General features: G+C 47.7%; 1 protein-coding gene across 1 annotated transcript in view; it reads left to right on the plus strand.

Annotated features, from left to right (window-relative positions):
- LOC147101028 (rho GTPase-activating protein 23-like) overlaps nt 1-19,320 on the plus strand; it is a 248,723-nt gene that overhangs the window by 49,164 nt on the left and 180,239 nt on the right. The window lies entirely within an intron of this gene.

The following is a 19,320-nucleotide window of genomic DNA, read 5'->3' on the forward strand; positions in this document are numbered from 1 at the left end:
TTTCCACCTACAATTACGAGATCTTGTACCGGCCCGGGAAGCTCAATGAACCCCCGGATGCGCTATCGCGTGGCACCTGCGCCAACGCGCAGATCGATAGACTGCGGGCCCTCCACAATGACCTCTGCCACCCGGGGGTCACCAGGTTCTTCCACTTCATCAAGGCCCGCAACCTGCCTTACTCTATTGAGGAGGTCAGGACCATGACCAGGAACTGCCAAGTCTGCGCTGAGTGCAAACCGCACTTTTATAGACCAGACAGGGCCCACCTGATAAAAGCCACTCGCCCCTTCGAGCGCCTGAGCGTTGATTTTAAAGGGCCTCTCCCCTCCTCCGACCGCAATGTGTACTTCCTCAATATTATTGATGAGTACTCCCGTTTCCCGTTCGCCATCCCCTGCCCGGACATGACCAGTGCCACGGTCATTAAATGTCTGAACGACCTCTTCACCCTGTTCGGTTTCCCCAGCTATATCCATAGCGACCGGGGCTCATCGTTTATGAGCGACGAACTCCGTCAGTACCTGCTAACTAGGGGTATTGCCACAAGCAGGACCACCAGTTACAACCCCCGGGGGAACGGACAGGTGGAAAGAGAAAATGCAACAGTTTGGAAGGCCGCCCTGCTAGCCTTAAAGTCTAGGGGCCTTCCAACCTCCCGCTGGCAGGATGTGCTCCCCGATGCGCTCCACTCTATTCGGTCACTGCTCTGCACTGCCACTAACGCCACCCCTCATGAGAAAATGTTTGTCTTCCCAAGGAAGTCCACATCGGGGACATCGCTACCGCCATGGCTGACGTCCCCAGGGCCGGTACTACTGAGAAGGCACGTGAGGACCCATAAAACGGACCCCCTGGTCGAGAGGGTCGACCTCCTCCACGCCAACCCCCAGTATGCTTACATTGCATACCCGGACGGGCGGGAGGACACAGTCTCCATAAGAGACCTTGCACCCTCGGGGGCCGCAGTAACCCACTACTCACTACCACCCGCCCCCCCCCCCCCCCCCCCACGATCCGATATCCAGCCCCAGCAGACGGCAGGCCTGGGCCCAGCGACCCGCTCGACACCTACGAGGACGACACACCTGTGCCACAGCCTAAGCGGGACTCGACGCCGGAAGCTCCACTACCCCTGCCGTCGCCACGCCGATCACAGCGGCAGACAAGACCTCTGGAGAGACTCCAATACACTAACTTTTAATACACTTCACCCCGCCGGACTCAATTTTAAACAAGGGGTGAATGTGGTAAACCACTGTTTGTATTCCACTGTGAACATGCCTCGGCTGACTCCTCCCACAAGTCCTAGTATAAAGGTGACTGCTCCCCAGCCCCCTTTGTATTCTGGACCGGTCGACCACTCGAGGCAGACCTTCATTCTTTTGTTAATAAAAGCCTTTAGTTACTCTCTTAACTCTCAGTCTTTTATGAGTAATTGATAGCGCATCACCCCTCAAAAAATTCAATCAAATTAGTCAGACATGATCTTCCCTTGACAAAGCCATGTTGACTATCCCTGATTAATCCTTGCCTCTCCAAGTGGAGACAAATTTTGTCCCTCAGAATTTTTTCCAATAATTTTCCTACCACTGATGTTAGGCTCACTGGCCTGTAGTTCCCCGGTTTTTCCCTACTTCCCTTCTTGAATAATGGTACTACATTAGCGGTTCTCCAGTCCTCTGGCACATCCCCTGTGGCCAGAGAGGTCCTGAATATATGTGTTAGAGCCCCCGCAATCTCTTCCTTTGCCTCACACAGCAGCCTGGGATACATTTCATCCGGGCCTGGGGATTTATCCATTTTTAGGCCAGCTAAAACCGCCAATACCTCCTCCCTCTCCATGTTAATATGTTCGAGCATATCACAGTCCCCCCGCCCTATTTCTATGTCTACATCGTCCTTCTCCATAGTGAAAACAGATGCAAAAAATTCATTTAGAACCCCTCCTACATCTTCCGGCTCCACACACAGATTGCCACTTTTGTCCCTAATGGGCCCTATTTTTTCCCTAGTTATCCTCTTACCCTTAATATACTTATAAAACATCTTAGGATTTTCCTTTATTTTGCTCGCCAGTGTTATTTCATGGCCCCTCCTTGATCTCCTAATTTCTTTTTTAAGTATCCCCCTGCACTTTTTGTACTCCTCTAGGGCTTCCTCCGTCTTTAGCCTTTTGTATCTGCCAAAAGCCCTCCTTTTTTTCCTAATCCATTCTCGTATATCCCCTGACATCCAAGGTTCCCTGTGGTTTTTGGAACCACCCTTGACCTTTACGGGAACATGTTGCCATTGTATGATCTCAATCTCCCTTCTGAAAGCCTCCCATTGCTCCGATGCGGATTTTCCTACAAGTAGCTGATCCCAGTCCATTTTGGCCAGATCCTGCCTTATCCTATTAAAATAGGCCTTCCCCCAATTTAGAACCTTAATTTCCGGCCCATCCATGTCCTTTTCCACGACCACCTTAAATCTTACCATATTATGGTCACTGTCACCAAAGTGCTCACCTACTAGCACTTTTTCCACTTGGCCAGCCACATTCCCTAGAATTAGGTCCAGTACCGCCCCCTCTCTTGTAGGACTTTCTACATGCTGGCTCAAAAAGCTCTCCTGGATGCACTTTAAGAATTCTACACCCTCTGAGCCTTTCACACTCTGACTATCCCAGTTAATATTGGGGAAGTTGAAATCCCCCATTATTATTACCTTATTATTTGCACATTTCTGTGAGATTTGCCTACATATCTGTTCCTCTATCTCCCCCTGACTGTTTGGAGGCCTATAGTACACTCCCAGCAAAGTGCTTGCCCCCTTTTTGTTTTTAAGCTCCACCCATATGGCCTCATTAGAGGAACCTGCTAATATATCATCCCTCCTTACTGCAGTAATTGACTCCTTAATTAATATTGCGACACCCCCTCCTCTTATACCTCCCCCTCTGTCTCGCCTGAAGATTCTGTACCCCGGAATATTGAGCTGCCAGTCTTGCCCCTCCCTCAACCATGTCTCCGTGATAGCAACAATATCATACTCCCATGTGTTTATCAACACCTTCAGTTCATCCACCTTATTTGCAAGACTCCTTGCATTAAAATAGATGCCATCCAGCCTTGCCCTTATATGTTTGCCCTGTCTACCAAGCTGACTTGTTTTTTTCTCTATAATTGGCAGCACATCACCCCCTATTTCAGCTCCCCTCTGTATCCCATCCCCCTGCCAAGTTAGTTTAAACCCCCCCCCCAACAGTGCTAGCAAACCTCCCCGCAAGGATATTTGTCCCGCTCTGGTTCAGGTGCAACCCGTCCGACTTGTACAAGTCCCACCTTTCCCAGAAGCAGGCCCAGTGATCCAGGAAAGTAAAACCCTCCCCCCCCTACACCAACTCCTTAGCCACGCATTCATCTGCTCTATCCTCCCATTCCTATACTCACTAGCACGTGGCACTGGGAGTAATCCAGAGATTACAACCTTTGAGGTCCTGCTCTTTAATCTGTTACCTAGCTCCCTAAATTCTTGATGCAGGACCTCATCTCCCTTCCTTCCTATGTCGTTGGTCCCAATGTGGACCACGACCTCTGCCTGCTCACCCTCCCCCTTAAGAATGCCCTGCAGCCGCTCAGTGACATCCCTGACCCTGGCCCCAGGGAGGCAACAAACCATCCTGGCGTCACGTTTGCGGCCACAGAAATGCCTATCTGTTCCCCTTACGATAGCATCCCCTACCACTATTGCTCTCCCACTCTTTTTCCTCCCTTCCTGAGCAGCAGAAGCTTCCCTGGTGCCAGGAAGCTGGCTGCTGCTGCCTTCCCCTGGTAAGTCATCCCCCTCAACAGTATCCAACTTGGTATACTTGTTTGAAAGGGGGATGTCCGCAGGGGTTCCCTGCACTACCTGCCTGCCTTTGTTGCTCCGCCTGATGGTCACCCCCTGTGCAGCCCTACCCTGAGGCGTGAACAACTCGCTAAACGTGCTATCCACGAGCCTCTCAGCATCGCGCATGCTCCAAAATTCATCCACCCGCAGCTTGAGCGCCGTAATGCGGTCTACAAGTAGCTGCAGCTGGATGCATTTCCCGCACACATGGTCGTCAGGGACACTGGCAGCGTCCCTGACTTCCCACATGGAGCAAGAGGAGCAGAACACGGGTCTGAACTCTCCTGCCATGACTTACTCCTTTAATTAATTAAAAAATTTATTCAATACCCCAGTTACAGGTATACTCTAGGGCGCTTTATTTACCAACTGTCCCCACTACACCAGAGACCCTAGAAATTTAACACCACAGAAGTCAAGCTTGTATTGAAAAGAGAGAAATACTCACCAACGAATCACTTATCTGCTCCCTGGTGACGTCACACTCTGATTACTTTTTACCTCTCTCCCCGCTGCTGAGTTGGTATGCCTCGCTGCTCTCCGGTTTTTATACCGGGCTCCTCACCTCCCAGGCTCCGTGCTCCGACTGCTCTCTGGCCTCGCTGCTCTCCGGTTTTTATACCGGGCTCCTCACCTCCCAGGCTCCGTGCTCCGACTGCTCTCGGGCCTCGCTGCTCTCCGGTTTTTATACCGGGCATTTATTAGGACCCTGTTCTATTTTTTTTATTGTTTTGTCTTGTCTGATCTAGTGTAGCTTTGGGAAAAGAAGAACTCCTCTTACTGTATGATTTAAAAAAAAAATGTCTTTAAAACATTACTTATAAAGTTCCGTTGACAATTTCTGTTACTTCCCTTGGTGCTCTAAGAGGTTTCCTATGAATTTATTTTCAATTTCTTCTATTTTCTCTCTCTCTTGAGATGTTACCCAAATGTGTCCTGTTCTAGCAGAGACATCTGGCAAGTGGGCCATGAGTTATCTCCCAAAGGCATTCCAGTTAGTGGCTTCCCAGTTATAGGTGACATTTATCACGTGCAAAGACTTTGGGATTGGGTTCAAACCGAGGAATGTGGTGATGCAAAGTCATCGTCTTAATTCTTATGTATTCCTTTGATTTAAAAAAAATTTATTAGTTGGTTTATAGTGGCACTGGCCATCAACATTTAAAAAAAAAATTGCAGTGGTGTAGGCTTCAGCAGGTGGATCCTCTGACCCTTCCAACCACAATATATGAATGATTGAAGAATCATGGTTTTACCAGCCCCAGGCTTTCAGCTTAGTTAGAACCAGAGGGGCGATTTTCTCCAGATACACTTAGGCGCTGAAGAACCTCCGAAGTGGCCAAGATGGGGTCTTGAGCTGAAACGCTGGTTCAAATTGCATGCTAAAACCAGACCTTCAAACAGGCGTGTCTTATTAGCCTGTTTTCATCCTTTCACCAAAATAATGGCCAGTATTTTTAATTGCTTTACAGGTAGTGCAAACTTGTTCAGTTAAGCTTTCAATTACAACATTTAAATAGTTAGCTTTTTTAATTTAAATTCTCAGTTAGTGTGGTGTGGTACTGCCCTCAAAAGTTTGTCACTATCCTCCGCCTGCTTCACGACGACATGCAAGCCGTGATCCTGACCAACGGTTCCACCACAGACCCAATTCACATACGAACCGGGGTCAAGCAAGGCTGTGTCATCGCACCAACGCTCTTCTTGATCTTCCTTGCTGCAATGCTCCATCTCACCCTCAGTAAGCTCCCCACTGGAGTGGAGCTAATTTACAGAAGAAACGGGACACTGTTCAACCTCCGTCGCCTCCAGTCCAGATCCAAGGTCGTCCCATCCTCTGTCGTCGAATTACAGTATGCAGACGATGCTTGCGTCTATGCTCACTCGGAGGTCGAACTCCAAAACCATCGTCAACACCTTCACCGAAGCGTACGAGAGCATGGGCCTTACACTAAACATCCGTAAGACAAAGGTCCTCTACCAACCTGCCCCCGCCACACAGTGCCGCCCCCCGATTATCAAAATCCATGACAAGGCCTTGGACAACATGGACCACTTTCCATACCTCGGGAGCCTACTGTCAACAAGGGCAGATGTCGATGACTAAGTCCAACACCGCCTTCAGTGTGCCAGTGCAGCCTACGGTCGCCTGAGGAAGAGAGTGTTTGAAGACCAGGACCTCAAACCCGGCACTAAGCTCATGGTCTACAGGGCAGCAGTGATACCCGCCCTGCTGTATGCCTCAGAGACATGGACCATGTACAGCAGGCACCTCAAAGCACTGGAGAGGTACCACCAACGCTGCCTCCGCAAGATCCTGCAAATCCATTGGCAGGATAGGCGCACCAACGTCATTATTCTTGCTCAGGCCAACATCCCCAGCATCGAAGCTTTGACCACGCTCAATCAGCTCCGATAGATGGGTCACATTGTCTGCATGCCCGATACGAGACTCCCAAAACAAGCGCTCTACTCGGAGCTCTGGCACGGCAAGAGAGCCCCAGGTGGGCAGAGGAAACGCTTCAAGGACACCCTCAAAGCCTCCTTGAAAAAGTGTAACATCCTCACTGATAAGGAATAAGCAAGCTGTAAAGCCATAAAAGGAGTTCCGCCCTTTGTCCAATCAGCACGCAACAGCAAGTAACTCGCTGTCACAGCATGACAACTCAATGCAAGGCCAATCACAGCATGACAACTCAAATCGGCTGATGCCAAAGGCCAATTACAATGCAAGAACTGGGTGTGCTCAAAAAAATCAAACTCTATCGAAACTGTAAGGGTGATTATTGTAATGAAGATCTGAAGCAATAAAGATCACCTGAATCTACCACCGGACTTCGAATCTCATTAAGAACTAAGAGATCTATCACCCACCGACACCTGGGAATCCCTGGCCCAAGACCGCACAAAGTGGAGGAGAAGCATCCGGGAAGGCGCCGAACACCTCGAGTCTCTTCACCGGGAGCAAGCGGAAGCCAAGCGCAAACAGCGCAAGGAGCGCACGTCAACCCAAGCACCCCACCCACCCGCCCCTTCAACCACCGTCTGCCCCACCTGTGACAGAGACTGTAGGTCCCGCATTGGACTCATCAGTCACCTGCGAACTCATTTTTAATATGGAAGAAAGTCATCCTCGATTCCGAGGGACTGCCTAAGAAGAAGAGTGTAACAGCAAATTTTGTTTCTCTGTTAGAATGTCAATCTCGGTTCATGGAACCATATGGCAAACCCAACCGGCTGACTAATGCCCTTCAGGGAAGGGACCCTGCCATCCTACATGGCAGCCACTTAACATGGATTGTTAAGTCCGTGAATGATTGAGACACGGACCAGCAGGAGTGAAAACAAACAAGTCTTTACTGGTGGAAGTCAATAGTGAAACTAACAAACAGAGGCTCTCTAGCGCCTGTTATACAGGGGTGGTCACTGCCGGTACTGCAGTCTGAGACCAGTTATTCTCTTAAAGGTACATACACAACAATTCCTCCCCTTTTAGATAAACAGTACATAACATTCATTTAACGACTAAATGATAACGAATTACAATCACAATTACTGTTGCTGGATACATTGGTTAAGTTTAAGCAATTATATAATAATATAATAATTCAACTTTATTGTCATTGTACAATGCACAAGTACATTGTGGTAAACCACTGTCATACCTGTCTGTGTCTGTATGTGTATTCCACTAGGTACAGGTCTGGACATGCCTCGGCTGACTCCTCCCACTATTCCAGGTATATAAGTGACTACCTCCCAGTCCCTTAGTATTCTGGACGGGTCGACCACTCGAGACAAGACCTTCATTCTTTAGTTAATAAAAGCCTGATTGTTACTCGCTCAACCTCAGTCTTTTGAGTAATTGATGGCGCATCATACATGAACAACGAAATGTGATCTTGCAAGCTCCCATGAGTCCAGTACAAATAACATTAACATTAAACGTAAATAGCACCGTCCTGGGAGAAGCAAATATATAAGTTCAGTCTTTGAGGAGGCTTCCTGATTCTGTCTGGATAACGCCTCTTTGGGGTATCAGGTTCTTCTGGCAATGTTGCGTCGGGATCAATGTCTTTGTTTGGTTCATCTGCTTCCAATATTACCGGTTCTGCGGTAGCTGCAATTGGAACGTCAATTTCATTACCAGGTGTATCAGATCGTGGTGTGGAGTTGACGTTTTCCAGTGACTCTAGAATCTGGTCAGCATGGCGTCTTACAATGCTCTCCCCAACATCCACGGTATACATGAGAGGTCCTTGTCGTGTACAAATCGTTCCTGGCTGCCATTTCTCAGTGCGGTAGTCCCGGGCCAAAACTGGTTGACCTATCTTAAAACTCCTGGTCGGCCTTTCATTCATATTCTGAAACTGCCTGTTCTCCACATCTCTTCGGACGTTTGGCTTAACCAAATCCAAGCGGCATCGTAGTCTTCGATTGAAGAACATCATGGCTGGAGTTTGGTTGGTAACCGCATGTGTCGCATTCCGGTAGGCAAACAAGAAGTTGTCCACCTTGTGTTGTAGGGGTATATCTTCATTACACATTGCCTTGATAGCCTTCTTGAAAGTTTGGACAAACCTCTCGGCCAATCCATTAGTGGCTGGATGATATGGGGCAGATGTGTAATGCTTAACGCCATTGTTCTTTAAGAACCTCCGGAACTCTTCAGACACAAACTGTGGTCCATTGTCAGAGCAAATCTGTTCAGGCAGCCCATTCCTGGCAAATATGGTTCGTAAGACTGAGTTTTTCCTGTGGTGGTTGAGGACATTTTTATTACCTCTGGCCACTTTGAATGTGCATCCACCGCAATTAAAAACATCGAGTCCATGAAGGGACCAGCAAAATCAATGTGCACCCGTTGCCATGGAGATGAGGGCCACTCCCATGGATGCAGAGGAGCTTGTGGTGGGGCGTTTTGGACCTTCTGGCATCCTGCACAGCTCTTGGTCATCTCTTCGATTTCTCTATCGATTCCCGGCCACCACACAAACGCTCTGGCTAAGTTCTTCATTTTTGCCCCACCCAGATGACCCCCATGAAGCTCATTGAGTACTCTATCCGTCAACTTAGGTGGAATTACTACTCTGGATCCACACATCAAGGTCCCTCTGCACACTGACAGCTGTTCTCTTCTCGGCGAGAATGCTGGCAGCAGTGGTTCGCCATGTGCTGGCCATCCCTTCACCGTTAAATCATAGACCCGTGATAGTGTCGGGTCATTCCGTGTTTCCTTTTCTATGTTTGCATTCGTCACGGAGACATTCGACTATGGTCGAGTGGAATAACTCCATTGGATCCACTGCAAGGTCGTCGTCTTCCACCGTCGGCAACGGTAGGCGTGACAATCCATCAGCATTTCCATGCTGTTTAGTTCCTTTATACTCGATGTCATATTGGTGTGCCCCTAGGAAAAGGAACCATCTCTGCAGCCGTTGTGCCGTCATTATCGGTACGCCCTTCTGAGGGTTGAAAATGGAGACAAGAGGTTGATGATCGGTTAATAGAGTAAATTTTTGACCGTGCAGATAGTGATTGAACTTCTTCACCCCCTACACTAGGCTGAGGGCCTCTCTGTCAATCTGGGCGTAGTTACGCTCGGCAGAAGTTAACGAGCGTGACGCAAAAGCTATCGGCCTCTCTAAACCATCAAGGAATTTATGTGACAGTACCGCCCCAATGTCGTAGGGAGACGCATCACACGCCAGCCTGATTGGCAGTGCTGGGTTGTAGTGAGCCAATACTTCCCTTGAAGTGATTAAGTCCTTACTCTTCTGAAAAGCATGCTTACAATCATCGCTCCATTTCCATGCTACCCCTGTTCGTAGCAGGGCGTTCAGTGGTTGCAAAATTGTCGACAAATTCGGCAAAAACTTACGATAGTAATTCACCAATCCGAGGAATGACCTCAGTTGCGACACATTTTCAGGCGCTGGGGCCTTAACAACCGCTTCAATTTTGTCAGGGGACTTATGTAACCCCTCTTCATCAATCACGTGGCCACAATACGATATCTGTTTCTTAAAAAATTCGCACTTGGGGCGGTTGGCTCGCAGCCCATGTTCCCGTAGTCGAGTGAGCACCTGTTCTAGGTTGTTAAGGTGTTCACTGTCATCTTCACCTGTTACAAGGCTGTCGTCCAAGTAACACTGAGTCCCCGGAATCCCTTGCAGGACTTGTTCCATCGCTCTTTGCCATATCGCCGGAGCCGATGCTACTCTGAATACCAATCGATGATACTGGTAAAGACCTTTGTGAGTGTTGATCGTGAGATACTTCCTGGAGGACTCTTCAACCTCCATCTGCAAATATGCTTGTGCTAGGTCAATTTTTGTAAAACGCTTCCCTCCAGACAGTGAGGCGAAGATGTCTTCTATCCTTGGAAGAGGATATTGTACTGTGTGAAGGACAGGGTTCACCGTCACCTTGAAATCCCCACAGATGCGAATCTTCCTTGACTCTCCGGACTTATTGCTTAACGTTTTCTTCATGACAGGAACGATGGGTGTCGCCCACTCGCTCCAGTCGACCTTAGAGAACACGCCCGCCTTCTCCAGATTCTCCAGCTCTGCCTCGACGGCTGGGCGAATTGCATATGGTACCGGTCTTGCTTTGAAAAACTTGGGAACTGCATTCTCTTCTATTTTTATCGAGGCGGTTACACCTTTAAGCGTGCCCAGTTCTTGTTGAAATACCTCTTTGGCGTTAGCTAAGATTGTTGACAATCGTGCAGGAGTGACGTCTTCATCTTTTTTACCATCCACCGTCATTGCATGAATGGAATGCCAATCTAAGTTTATCTTCCTGATCCATTCCCGTCCCAATAACGGTGGTCCACCATTTGGCAGTATGTAGAGATACAATTTCCGTATTTTCTTGCCATTGTATTCGACAGGCACCCTTATTTTTCCTCTGGGGTATACTTTTTGCCCCGTATACGTCGTCAAGACAATGGATGTCTCTCTCAAGGGTATGTGTGAAAATAGCCGCTTGTAGTCTCGTCGATTCTTGACGGTTAGCGCTGATCCTGTATCCAATTCCATTTTAACTTGGGACCCTGCTATCGTGAGGGTGACCCAAATGGTTCGGTGATCCTCTTTTGCGATTACATTGTGAAGTTTGAGACAGCTTAGTCTCCTGTTTCCGGATTCACTATCGCTCATCTGGTCTTCGGAACTACTGTCCGTCATCTTTTGTACTTTCTTGTACGGTTCCTTAGTAGCCTTTTTGTTGTCACTGGTCGTCTTCCCAGACCTGCAAACTCGTGCAATGTGTCCAATCTTCCCGCATTGTCTGCATATTTTGTCCTTGGACCAGCAGTCCTTCTGGTCATGGTTAGTTCTGCCGCAGCGATAACATTTTGCAAATCCCCGTGTCATTTCGTGGGTGCCGTATTCCTGTGGTTTTTGTTGAATTTCTGCAGCTCCCCTGGCTGCTGCTTCATACGATACTGCCACGCTGAAAGCGTTATCTAGCGTCAGCTCTTTTTCTGAGAGTAACTTCTTCTGTGTTCCTTCACTCAGGAGTCCACAGACAAATTTGTCCCGTAGGGTATCTGCCAGTCCTGCTCCGAACTGGCAGTGCTTTGATAGCTTGCGTAGTTCCGTAAGATACTCAGCATTGCTCTCATCTTTGTGCTGTGTTCTCCTGTGGAATTTAAATCTTTCTGCTATCAACAGCGGTGCAGGGTTTAAGTGTTCCTGTAGGACAGCAACAATTTCGTTAAAACTCTTCGCCTTCAGTTTGGCTGGAGTAATCAGGTCCCGCAATAGGCCGTACATTCTAGCGCCCATTAAGTTTAGCAATATCGATGCCTTTTTCCCCTCCGCTATTTCGTTTGCCTCGAAATATACCTCGACTCTTTCCACATACGTGGTCCAGTCCTCTAATGTATTATCAAAAGCAGTGATACAGCCAGTCTTCGGCATCTTGCAAATCTAAAATGGCGCCTCCCGTGCTTTGCCTTCTTCCCCGCTGCTGTTAGCGCTGCTTTCCACGGTTTCTTGCGCGTTAAATATTGATTCTTTTTCTTTTATTATTTCACCGTCGTGGAGCGGACCCTCTGGGACACTTCCCTCCCTCTTCTTAGGTCCGAACGCTGCCCGGCTTCGAAGCAGCGGCCGCGCCCTGTGTGCTCCACCCTCTCTCTCTCTCTCTTTGCTTCCCGACTCGGTGCCCGGCCCCGTTGAAAAGCCACCCGATCGAGCTTCAGCCCGCCGCAGCCCAGGAAGGATCAGAGCACTACCTGCCACCAGCCCGACTAGCTGGGAAAGCACAGACTGGTGAACCGAACCTGGCTCTTGACAGTCTCTCCTGCAAGTTTTCAAACCGATGATTGACGGTCGACGCCCGTTTCTCGAGTTTCTTTGGACTCTTTTTTTCTTCTGGCTCCGACCTTCAACAACATCGCCTGAGGTGCTGCCGAGTTGCAGGTAAGTTCGTTTCTTACTCGTCGCCAGTGTTAAGTCCGTGAATGATTGAGACACGGACCAGCAGGAGTGAAAACAAACAAGTCTTTACTGGTGGAAGTCAATAGTGAAAAACTAACAAACAGAGGCTCTCTAGCGCCTTTTATACAGTGGTGGTCACTGCCGGTACTGCAGCCTGAGACCAGTTATTCTCTTATAAAGGTACATACACAACATGGATGACACTTCATATTCTCTGAAGTGAATCAGCAAACTACAAATTTGTTTGAAAAGTAGTTAGAGAAAGGCCAACACCACTCTCTGAGGGTAATCAGGGATGGGCAATAAATGTGGTCTTGCCAACGTTGCCCAATTCAAAAAAAGTGACTAATATTAAAACAGCAGGTAGAGGACGTGCTATTTTAAGTTTACTTCACATTGAACAGACTCTGGATTCCAGGGCAAGATTTTCTTTAGGTTCATAGTCACTGTCGAGCGATATAGGTTAACCCTATCGATGACTGAAGGACTCGGATGAAACAGAAGAGCCAGAATGTTGCTGCGTTACAGCTGATTATAAAGTTATCTTTGAATTTGGTTATTATTGGGGGGATAGGGAATAATTTCATTCACAATATGTCACTCAATTGTGAGATGTTATTTTTTAAACCAGGAAATCAAGCATTCCATGCCAACCAAAATCTGTTTTTGTGGATGTTGCTTTCTGTATCATACAACATGCAAGGGTTTATCGGTGTATCTCTCTCTTCCTGGATGTACTGCATTTATCAACATGGGTCCTTCTACTGGACCTTATTATTCTAGCTTGCAATGATTGACCACATCACAGTAGAATGTTGGATAACTATCCGTATTAAAAATGCTGTATAAAAGTGATGCATGGCTCTAGATCTGTCGTCTAATTTGTGCTCCCCAAGTTGCATTGTTTGCCTCAAATGGGGAATGAATGATCTTTGTATTCTGTGATCAGTTTGACTGAACTAGTATAACCGTCTAATTTGGAGCTAAATCTAGAGTACTAGTATTTCTACATTTGCCTGGAAATTAGTGAGCATCCAAAGACTGGGATTAGCTCCAGGTCTCCAGCCCAAAAAACATGCAAACCCTGTCATCCTAAATTAAATTTGAGGTCCTCGGAGCCCAAAACTGTCACTGCAGTGTAAGCAATTTGAAGCTCAGATGGGATGATTAGATTTTGCTTAACCATTATTGTTTGGTTGTCTGTGGTAATTAGAGTTTCAGATGTAGACACAGATATTGGGTGAAATGTCAGATATAACATTTGGGGACCCTGTCTTGTATGCCATTTATACCTGCTGTGCAGGATATCTACCCCGAGAGGTGCCGGGGGAAGGCCCTGAGAATCATTAAAGACGCGAGTCACCCCAGCCACAACCTCTTCGCCCTGCTCCCATCCGGTAAGAGATACCGAAGCATACGGTCTCGTACCAACAGGTTTCGAAACAGCTTCTACCCCCAGGCCATAAGACTCATGAACGATTAATTTATTATTATTTATTACTGTTGTTTTATTTATTATTACTGTCTTTCTATTAGTATTTCTATTAGTATTTTTATCATTGTTATGCCATATTTATTCCAATGTTGGGAGGGCTCGTAAAAATCAACATTTCATTGTGCAGTACACACGTCTGCTGCATATATGACAAATAAAATTGAATTGAATTGAATATCTATTTTAAAGGGAGGGAGGACAGTTCAGTTTCTGGAAACTAAGATTTAAAAAAATATACAGTACTTGAAGCAGATGCACTGTTTCACGATGCATGCCTGTGTTTTTAGTCATGATAAAGTGTCATTTAAGATGCATTACAGCACCAGCCCTTTGAATTTTTTACCCTGTATAGCATGAAAATGTGTGTGTTTGGAAGTCCCAGTCTGAAAGGGATTTTCATTTCTCTGTTCCCTTTATCTAAAGCATGGGCTCTGTTCTTTACTATTGATCTGGAAATTTAGAATTATGTCTGCGAAGTCTTAGCCGTAGACTTAGTGGGAAAGAGCTAAGGTTCATACGATGTGGCCCAATTAAGGAGACACAATGTTCATATTGGAATAGCAACTGCATTGTTGTATTTTTGCAGTCACAAACATTGTCGTGGGTAAAACAGTCAAGTGTCACTTTCAGCATCAATTGTCACATGTTTTAATTGTTGACTCAGATAGATACTGGGGGGAGGTAGAAATAGTTGATATATGTATATTATATAGGTGTGTGTGTTTATATAGGCGTGTGTGTATATAGATGTATATGTGTGTGTATGTGCCAAGCAAAGGTGAGCCAACATTACCCTTGCAAGCAGATCCTCTGCAGATTATTCCTGGAACTTTTGATTTTAACCATTCTTGGGAATACTCCGTATTGTGCACTGTAGTTTCAGCCTCCCATCTTGTAATTTTATAATGTTGACAGAAAAATATTTATTTTGTCACTGCGCTGATCTACTCAGTGAAAGTTCATGACTAAGGTTGAGAATATTTGCTGACAGAATAGGTGTTTAGATTAGGCTGCAGACCCTGAAGTGCTGGCCAAGCAGGACACAGGGTGAACAGAGTGCTGAGCAGGCTGCTAGCTCCCAGTGCTCACAATAGTTGCAGCTTTGTGAATTCAGGAAAAATGAATTGGTTCTGTCAGCTGAGTTAAAAGCTTATGTGTTTCAATTCAAATGTTTTTACCTCAATTTTGTATTGTTGCCTAGCCTTTGGCCCTTCAATCACCACAATACTTCTACAGCTGTCGATCTGTTCAACCACTCTCTCTCCTCCACCTTTGAAGTCCTTGTCCCCAGTAAAACTTTTATTCTCTCCAATCCTGGTTGTTCCCCCTAGTAAACCCCCTCTCTTAGCTCCCTGACACAAACTTGAATGTATCTGGAGTATAATCTGTTTAGCCATCCATCACCAGATCTGGCTGGACCACATCAAGTGCGATCAGACCTTACTGTCCTCTTCCTAAACCGCTCACTACTTCAGGATCATCCCTGAGCGAAGATAACCTGCGGTTTCTTTTCTCCACTACCAAACCTCACTTTAAATCACTTGCCCTACCCCCTCCAGCCTCACCTCCTAACAACAAGTATGAGGACCTTCTTTGTCACTAAGAGACCATGGCCTAGAAATTCGGTGGGCTGCGCCACCAGTTAGCACCTAAAGAGGGCACTCAGTGGCTTTAGCACTGCTGGCCACGCCTCCCGTGATATTTAGCTGGGGCGCTAATGGCGGCGTTAGCCTGTTGCGCTGCGCCGCCACCGATGACGTCATCGGTGTGCACAGCGCCCTGCTACCGCCCCGATCTTGATATTCGGTAGCGCCCGGCTCTAGCGCCGTTTGCAAATCGCGCCGGTTCACGGGGCCTACCTGTGGCGGCAGTGGCGCAAATTAAGGTGGAGGTGTGGGGCGGCCGTTTTTTCCGGCGGCCGCCTGCCAGCACCTCCGTCCCCAGCCTCCTGATCTCCCCCCGCGGCAGTGCCAGCTGTTTTCCGAGAGCCCGGCACTTCTCCTTGGTGCCGGGCTCTTTTGCCGGCACTCGCGATCTCTGATCGTGCTGGTGCAGGCCCCTCCCCCTTAAGAATGGGAGGAAGGCCTGCAGTACCGCAGCGCGCCACGCTGCGGCACGTTACGCTGCGATATTCAGTTTCAGCGCCCTAAGAGGGATGCGGAGCGCCTCGAGCCTCGCCCCGTGTCCCTCTTGGGGCGTTCAAGCTGAATTTCCGGCAGTCGCTGCTGCTCCGATCGCTGCGCTAATTCCGGCGCCCAGGTGAGCTTGGCGTCACATTTGCGGCTCCACCGAATTTCTCCTCTCATCTGTTTAGCTGCCTCTGTTGCTTCTCCTCGTCCCCATGCCCACCAACTCAAACCTGCCTCAAGACACCCTTATTCCCTAGCCTTGAACCTGCATCTTTATCTAGTTACTCTCCTATCTCTCCTCACGCCCACTCCAAACTCATCTTGTCCATGAGATCTAACTTCTGCCCCTTTGACCCCTTTCCCACTAAACTGCTGACCATCCAACTTCGCTTTCTGACCCCCATGCTAACTGAAATTGTAAATGGTTCTCTCTCCTTGGGTACTATCCCCCTCCTTTTAAAAATCTCTCTCATCCCATCCTCAAAAATCCCATTCTCGACCCCCAAGTCCTTGCAAATTACCGTCCCATTTCAAACTTACCTTTACTCTCAAGTCCTTGGCCATGTCATTGCCGCCCAAATCCGTGCCCCTCTTCCCACAGCTCCATATTTCATTCTTTGCAATCCAATTTCTGCCCGCCCTAGCATTGAAACAGCCCAAATAAAAGTCACAAATGCCAACCTGTGTCTGCGACCGTGGTGCAATACAACAACAATAGCTGCAACTTGCAATTGTATAGCACTTTTAACATCGAAAAAAATCCCAATGTGTTTCACAGACATAATTAAAAAAAAAGTGACACCAAGCCAAAGATGGAGGGGAAATGCATAGGAGACGTGAGTCAGTGTTGTAGGACTGGAGGCGATTAGAGATGGGAAGGGGCGAGACTATAAAGGGATTTAAACTCAAGGATAAGAGTTTAAATTTGAGGCTTTGGGGGACTGGCAGCCAGAATAGGAAATTGCAGCTCATCTAAGACTGGATGTTGGACAAGCAGCTTGACAACACAGTCCCCCTCTCTCTCTCTCTCTCTCGCACACAGATCAGAGATAGTGCTGGGTGGCGGAGCAGGCTCGAGGGGCCGATTGGCCTACTCCTGCTCCTATTTCTTATGTTCTTATGTTCTTATGGGTGTCATCAGTGTATATGTTGAAGCTGACCCCATGTCTCTGGCTCATGTAGCTAATGGGCAACATGTAGATGAGGAAGAGGGGCAGCCAAGGACTCGGAGGTAATGGTTCGGGGGTGGGAAGAGGAGCCATTGCTGGCAATGATCTGGTCTGACTATGATTGGCTAGTAAAGAGTGGAAGCAAGTGAGGCCAGTCCCACTGAGCTGGACAACAGAGGAGAGGCGTTGGTGGAGGATGGTGTGATCGACTATGTCAAAGGCTGCATAGAGTACAAGGAGGGTTAATACACCATGGTACCAGTCACACAGAATTTTATTTATAACTTTTGTTAGGGCCGTTTCGGTGCTGTGGCAGGGTTGGAAACCTAATAGAGATTCAAACAGGGAGTTCTGGAAAAGAGGGGAATGGCACTTTTCCTCTTCTAACCCGCAACATGTCCTGCTCATCTATCACCCCTGTACTCGTTGACCTACATTGCCTCTGCAACAACTCCAATTAAAAATTCTCCTCCTTGTGTTTAAATCCTTTCATGGCCTCGCCCTTCTGTACCTCTGTAATCGCCTCAGTCCTACACCCCGTCCCTGAACTTTGTGTTCCTCCAGCTGGCCTCTTGTGCATCCCCTGACAGACAGCCGTGCCTTCAGCTGTCTAGAACCTTTGTTCTGGAATTACCTCCCTTAACTCCTCTGCCTCTCCATCTCTCTCTCCTTCTTTGACCTCCTTAAAACTCACCTCTCTGACCAAGCTTTTGCTCACTCCTCCTAAATCTACTTCTTTGGCTAGGCATCCATTTTTGCCAGATTATACTTCTGTGAAATTCTTCTGCGGTACTGGTGCTATATAAATGCAAGTTATTGTAGCTTTGCTATGTCAGCCTAGCCAATACAAAGGAGGACTTTGTTAGCAAGTATTGGGTACTGTTCTATATCTCTGCTGACATGAGCAGGAATGGAACTGGAATCTTAAGCATTTAGTAGGACTCCATTGTTGCAAGTGTGTTAAATAGTGCCTATTGTATTAGCTGTTTGCTGCTATTGTTAGTATCCCGTCAGTGTATGGCAGTTCTGTGAAAGAGATGAGGAAATAGTCTTTTTTCACTAATAATGAAAACATTGCAGTGTTTTACTGTGATAACTGGATATGTGTGTGGCTACAGTCTATATGTGCGTAAAGTGATCTGATTATAAACTACAAAAGCTAAGTCATCGGAATCACGTGATCCGATTCTGATTTTTATCAACACTTCCAGATATTCACTAATATGTAACTGGCAAATTATCGATGGTCAGTTGATGAATATAAATTGCCCTTTTATAAAAGGTCGTGAATCTACCAAGTGGCCAAAACATGGTGGCTGCTAAAATAGCAAAATTGAACAGGAAATTCAAGCAATTTACAGTGGGGAATGTTGACAGCAAAACATGATTAAAATGATGACGAGGAAGTAAGGTTTGTGGACGGGTGGTGTATGCCCTAACCAAGGTTTTTAGGGGGGAAAATTTGGTTACTTTGCACCTCCTGTTAGCGCCTTAAGTAACGGGGCGCAAAGCAACTAGCGCCCGGGCACGGCCCCACCAACACCTCCCGAAACATTCAGCGGGAGGTTGGCGGCGGTAACCGTTAATGCCCCGCGGCGCTGCGCCGCCGGCAATGACATCATCGCCGTGTGCAACACCCCGCTCGTGCCCCAGCCGCGATCTTCGGTAGCGCCCCCTGACTTATCGCTGGACGCTATGTCCGATGGGGTCAGGGGGGCCTACCTGCGGCTGGGGCGGCGCTGGGCAGCCATTTTTGTTGCTGGCCGCCCGCCAGCACCTGCCTCCGCTGCTGTCCCTGGCCTCCTGAGCCCCCCCCCACTGGCAGAGTGCCGGCAGTGCTCCATGAGCCCGGCACTTCACTTTAAGAAGGGGAGGAAGGCCTGCAATACCGCAGCGCAACGTTCCCTCGCAGTGCCCCAAGAGGGAGGTGGGGCGCCCCGCTTCCCTCTTGGGGCGCTACCACTCAATTTCGGCCATTTGGGTGCTAATTTTTTCAGGGCGCTAGGCGAAGTTAGCGCCCCAAAGGGGGCGCGACTCAGTTTTTCCCCCGTAATATATAGGTAAGCTTCTATTCTGTGTTAAAGGAAAATAATATAGTGGAAATACTTAAAATGTGAATTCATTCATTTTATGTCACCTTGTGCAAAAATTGTTTTGAACTCTAAGGGAATATCATTATTTTAGCTAATTCCCTGCAA

Source organism: Somniosus microcephalus, chromosome 24 (genome assembly GCF_052327205.1).
Source record: "Somniosus microcephalus isolate GS21.2 chromosome 24, FLI_Smic_1.0, whole genome shotgun sequence".
NCBI lineage: Eukaryota > Metazoa > Chordata > Chondrichthyes > Squaliformes > Somniosidae > Somniosus > Somniosus microcephalus.